This window comes from Vipera ursinii (genome assembly GCF_947247035.1).
Source record: "Vipera ursinii genome assembly, chromosome: 2".
Classification (NCBI taxonomy): Eukaryota; Metazoa; Chordata; class Lepidosauria; order Squamata; family Viperidae; genus Vipera; species Vipera ursinii.
The window spans coordinates 17,317,225-17,323,297 of NC_139513.1; positions in this window are offsets into that span (position 1 = coordinate 17,317,225).

Below are 6,073 nucleotides of genomic sequence, written 5' to 3' on the forward strand. Positions count from 1 at the left end.
ATAGAATCAAGATCAAGTGAAGTACTAATACCACTTTACAATGCTTTGGTGAGGCCACACCTGGAATACTGCATCCAGTTTTGGTCACCACGATGTAAAAAAGATGTTGAGACTAGAAAGGGTACAGAGAAGAGCAACAAAGATGATTAGGGGGCTGGAGGCTAAAACATATAGGGAACGGTTGCTGGAATTGGGTATGTGTAGTTTAACGAAGAGAAGAGTGAGGGGTGACATGATAGCAGTGTTCCAATATCTAAGGGGCTGCCACAAAGAAGAGGGAGTCAAGCTATTCTTCAAAGCACCTGAAAGGACAAGAAGCAAGGATGGAAACTAGTCAAGGAGAGAAGCAACCTAGAACTAAGGAGAAACTTCCTGACAGTTAGAACAATTAACCAGTGGAACAACCTGCCTCCAGAGGTGGTGAATGCTCCAACACTGGAGGTTTTTAAGAAGAGACTGGACAGCCATTTGCCTGAAATGGTATAAGGTTTCCTGCCTGAGCAGGGGGTTGGACTAGATGACCTCCAATGTCCCTTCCAACTTCTTCTTCTTCTAATTCTTATTATTCTCACAAAAAATTCTCAGGAAGTTGGGATTGATTGACCTTCCCGCCCCTCCCCCAAATGTCTTTTGACTGCCTGCATGCGGCAGCAGAGAAGGGTGAAGGAGAAATGGGACAGAGCCATAAGTCAGGTAACCAAAGACATGCAGTTCCTAAGGGAGGTGAGGGCATCTGGGTGGTGGTGTGGCAAGCTCTCCTGCTCCATGCGGAAGGAGCAGTTGGCATGGGCGCTGAAGGCAGGATGCCTGCTCAGTTGAGCACCCTCATTAGGAAGGTGGGCCCCCAGATTCCCAGGGTAAAGCCCCACCTTCAGGTGGAGAAGCATCGGCCTGGCTGCTCCTACCTCAGCGTCCTTCCTGTCGCCGCCCATCATGGGCATCCCGGAGCTGCAGGGGCTGGCCTGGGACGGGAAAGGAACGTGTCCCGCCCACGCACACAGGTAATTGGTCTGTGAAACAAGCCAGGTGGTGATAAGAAACCGGTATGCCATTAGCTAATAGGGCATGTGGGATAGATCTCTCCCATCAGCTTTGCCTCGTTGCAGAGGCACTGGTATATGGAAATACCCCAGAAGACGACTGGGTGAGTGGGGCACATTGTAAGAATGACAGAAGAAACTCTCCCTAGTTTTCTAGAGAGTAAAAGGAGGGGAAGGGACAAATCCATTCAGAGCTGCTGGATTTTGTATTATGGCCTCACATTAGAGATAGAGCTAGTATTCATTTGTGTGCATTTTGTTTGGACTAGCTTAAAGTGCTGACAAATGTGTCCTCCAATCTATTCCCAGACCTGGAATGCTGACCTCAGCCCTGTATGCAAGGTGACTTCTGTACCCAACAATAGCCCTTCCCAAAGATACACTCAGAATGATCTACAGAGATATAAAACTTGTCCACAAGCACAGACACCTCCAGCCTGCTTGGTTCCTGTGCAGGAACTCCCGTATCCCAACCTATGGGCTTGGTCCTGCAACAAGGAGCAGAGTAAGAATTGGCCAGGTGATTCCAGAGGAAGAGTGATCCAAAATCCACAGTGCTATTTAGTGGTTCCCAGAGGTCCCTCTGGACTAGTTTACCTGCAGGGCTGTTCCTCCTCTGCCTTTGAAGGAGTTTAGATCTTGGATTCTGAGGGAAGAGCTTCAGGAAGGAAAGTGTAAAGGAGATATCTAACTGGTGCCCAGTAGCTGGCTTCTTTCCAGGGGAAGCCATCAATAGCAGGAGGGGCATTTTTTCCTCAGTCCAGGATCACACATTGCCTGGCTGGTTGTCTTGGATGCCCCCCACCCCCACCCAAGAGGAATTGTAGGAAGGAAAATGTGGTGGCCTTTGAATGTAGCCTTTTTCATTTTTGGAGAAAGCTGAGGAGTGACCCTTGAGACCGGTCCTGTCCACAGACGGGGAAAGCAGTCCCCCAAAAGAAAAAAGTATCTGGACATAGGGCAGGGCCCTGCTGCCGGGCAGGTGATTGGTGGGGTGAAGCATGGAGAAAGCTGCTGCTGTGGTGCACAGCAGCAGTGGAGCCCAGGCCTACTCTGCACATCCTTTGTATGGTAGCATGGGAGTCCGGCTCGGGAGGGGAGTGAAAGGGAACAAGGAATGCCCTGGCTGAGGGAAGCCTGAAGGAAGCAGGTGTGGGGCACATGGGGCAGTTCCACTCCCTTGCCCACTTGCCTCGCCTTGGGGCAACAGTGGCATGATTGCCACACGGCCTCCTGCCCATTGCGGCAGCCAGGTGGGATGGAGGGGGCAGGGTCCTAATCAGAGCTTAATTTTGGAGTAGGGCTTATATTAGACCTACCCCCCAAAATTAGGGTAGGTCTTTTTGGGGGAGGTGGGGCTTACTTTTGGGAAAACATGGTAAGTATAGGAAACACAAAGTTGTTGTTGTTAGCTGCGAAGTCGTGTCCGACTCATCGCGACCCTATGGACAACATTCCTCCAGGCCTTCCTGTCTTCTACCATCTTCTGGAGTCCATTTAAGCTCACGCCTACTGCTTCTGTGACTCCATCCAGCCACCTCATTCTCTGTCGTCCCCTTCTTCTATTGCCCTCGATCTTTCCCAGCATTAGGCTCTTCTCCAGTGAGTCCTTCCTTCTCATTAGGTGGCCAAAGTATTTGAGTTTTAGCTTCAGGATCTGGCCTTCTAAAGAGCAGTCAGGGTTGACCTCCTCTAGGACTGATCGGTTTGATCGCCTTGCAGTCCAAGGGACTCGCAGGAGTCTTCTCCAGCACCATAGTTCAAAGGCCTCAATTCTTTGGCGCTCAGCCTTTCTTATGGTCCAACTTTCACTGCCATACATTGCAACTGGGAAGACCATAGCCTTGACTATACGCACTTTTGTTGACAGGGTGAGGTCTCTGCTTTTTAGTGTGCTGTCTAGATTTGCCATGGCTTTCCTTCCCAGGAGCAAGCGTCTTTTAATTTCTTGGCTACAGTCCCCATCTGCAGTGATGGGGACTGTAGCCAAGAAATGTAGTCACTACCTCCATTTCTTCCCCATCTATTTGCCAGGAATTGAGAGGGCCAGATGCCATGATCTTGGTTTTCTTAATGTTAAGTTTCAACCCAAGTTTTGCACTCTCCTTCTTCACCCGCAACAAGAGGCTCTTTAGTTCTTCTTCACTTTCTGCCATTAGAGTGGTATCATCTGCGTATCTTAGGTTGTTGATATTTCTTCCAGCAATCTTAATTCCAACTTTTGATTCATCTAGCCCTGCCTTTCTCATGATGTGCTCTGCATATAAGTTAAATAGGCAGGGCGACAGTATACAGCCTTGCCGGACTCCTTTCCCAATTTTGAACCAATCAGTGGTTCCGTGTCCAGTTCTCACTGTTGCTTCTTGACCCGCATATAGGTTTCTCAAGAGACAAATAAGATGGTCTGGTACTCCCATCTCTTTAAGAACTTGCCACAGTTTGTTATGATCCACACAATCAAAGGCTTTAGCATAGTCAATGAAGCAGAAGTAGATGTTTTTCTGGAACTCCCTAGCTTTCTTCATGATCCAGCGTATGTTAGCAATTTGATCTCTAGTTCCTCTGCCTCTTCGAAATCCTGCCTGTACTTCTGGTAGTTCTCGATCCACATACTGCTGAAGTCTAGCTTGTAGGATTTTAAGCATGACTTTACTAGCATGAGAAATGAGTGCAATGGTGCGATAGTTTGAACATTCTTTGGCACTGCCTTTCTTTGGAATTGGAATGTAAACTGATCTTTTCCAATCCTGTGGCCACTGTTGAGTTTTCCAAATTTGCTGGCAAATTGAGTGTAGCACTTTTACTGCACTGTCTTTTAAGATTTTGAATAGCTCAGCTGGAATACTGTCACCTCCACTAGCTTTGTTGTTGCTCAGCTTTTCTAAGGCCCACTTCACTTCACATTCTAGGATGTCTGGCTCGAGGTCAGTGACCACCTCATTGTGATTATCTGGGACGTTAAGCTCATTCTTGTATAGTTCTTCTGTGTAATTTTGCCACCTCTTCTTAATCTCTTCTGCCTCTGTTAGGTCCCTGCCATTTTGGTCCTTTATCATGCCCATTTTTGCATGGAATGTTCCCTTCATCTCTCCAATTTTCTTGAAAAGATCTCTGGTCCTCCCTATTCTATTGTTTTCTTCTATTTCTTTGCACTGTTCATTTAAGAAGGCATTCTTATCTCTTCTAGCTATTCTCTGGAATTCTGCATTCAATTGGGCATATCTATGTTTTTCTCCCTTGCCTTTCGCTTTCCTCCTTTCCTCAGCTATTTGCAAAGCTTCCTCAGACAGCCATTTTGCTTTCTTGCATTTCTTTTTCTTTGGGATGGTTTTGGTTGCTACCTGTTGTACAATGTCGCGAACCTCTGTCCATAGTTCTTCAGGCACTCTGTCTATCAGATCTAATTCCTTAAATCTATTTGTCACTTCTACTGTATATTCAACAGGGATATGATTTAATTCATACCTGAGTGGCCTAGTGCTTTTCCCTACTTTCTTCAGTTTAAGCCTAAACTTTGCAACAAGAAGCTCATGGTCTGAGCCACAGTCAGCTCCTGGTCTTGTTTTTACCGACTGTATAGAGCTTCTCCATCTTTGGCTGCAGAGCATATAGTCAATCTGATTTCTGTGTTGACCATCTGGTGATGTCCATGTGTAGAGCCTTCTCTTGGGTTGTTGGAAAAGAGTGTTTGCTATGACCATCGTATTCTCTTGACAAAATTCTATCAGCCTGTGCCCTGCTTCATTTTGTACTCCAAGGCCAAACTTGCCTGTTATTCCAGTTATCTTTTGGCTTCCTACTTTAGCATTCCAATCCCCCATGATGATAAGGACATCATTTTTTGGTGTTACTTCTATAAGGTGCTGTAGGGCTTCATAGAACCGGTCAATTTCATCCTCTTCAGCACTGGTGGTTGGGGCATAGACTTGGACTACTGTGATATTGAATGGTTTCCCTTGGATTCGAACTGAGATCATTCTGTCATTTTGAGGATTGTATCCCAGTATTGATTTTCCTACTCTTTTATTAACTATGAAGGCTACTCCATTTCTTCTGAGGGATTCTTGCCCACAGTAGTATACCTGATGGTCATCTGAATTAAATTCACCCATTCCTGTCCATTTTAGTTCGCTGATACCTAAGATGTCAATGTTTAGTCTTGTCATCTCTTGTTTGACCACGTCCAGCTTTCCTTGATTCATGGATCTTACATTCCAGGTTCCTATGGAGAAAAAATCTTTACAGCATCGGACTTTCCTTTCACCACCAGACATATCCACAGCTGAGCGTCCTTTCGGCTTTGGCCCAGTCGCTTCATTCTTTCTGGCGCTACTAGTACTAGCCCTCTGCTCTTCCCCAGTAGCATATTGGACGCCTTCCGACCTGAAGGGCTCATCTTCCAGCGTCATATCGTTTTGCCTTTTGGTACTGTCCATAGGGTTTTCATGGCAAAGATACTGGAGTGGGTTGCCATTTCCTTCTCCAGTGGATCACGTTTTGTCAGAACTCTCTGCTATGACCTGTCCGTCTTGGGTGGCCCTGCACGGCATAGCTCATAGCTTCATTGAATTACGCAAGCCCCTTTGCCACGACAAGGCAGTAATCCATGAAGGGGAAACACAAAGTACATATCTGTAAAATCTGGCAGTGGGGCGGGATTCCAGTCTGAGCAGAAAGAAGAAACTGCATACAGAATGGAAAGAGTTTCGTAAGAAGACTAATCTTAAAACTCCACCAAAAGATCCACTCTGTGGAGAGATGTTATAAATGCACAGAATCTGGAAAGAGTTTTATTCAAAAAGAAGAAAAATTCTCATGAAAAGATCCACACAAAGGACAAGCTGTATGCATGCCTGGAATGTGGAAATAGCTTCAAGAACAAGTAGTCTTATTCACCACTGAGGTATCCGCATGGGAGAAACCATACAAAAACCTGGAGTGTGGAAAGAGCTTTTTTTTTTTGCTAAAAGTGCCCTTACTGATCACCACAGTATCCACACAAAAGAAACCATATAAATACACACAGTGTGGAA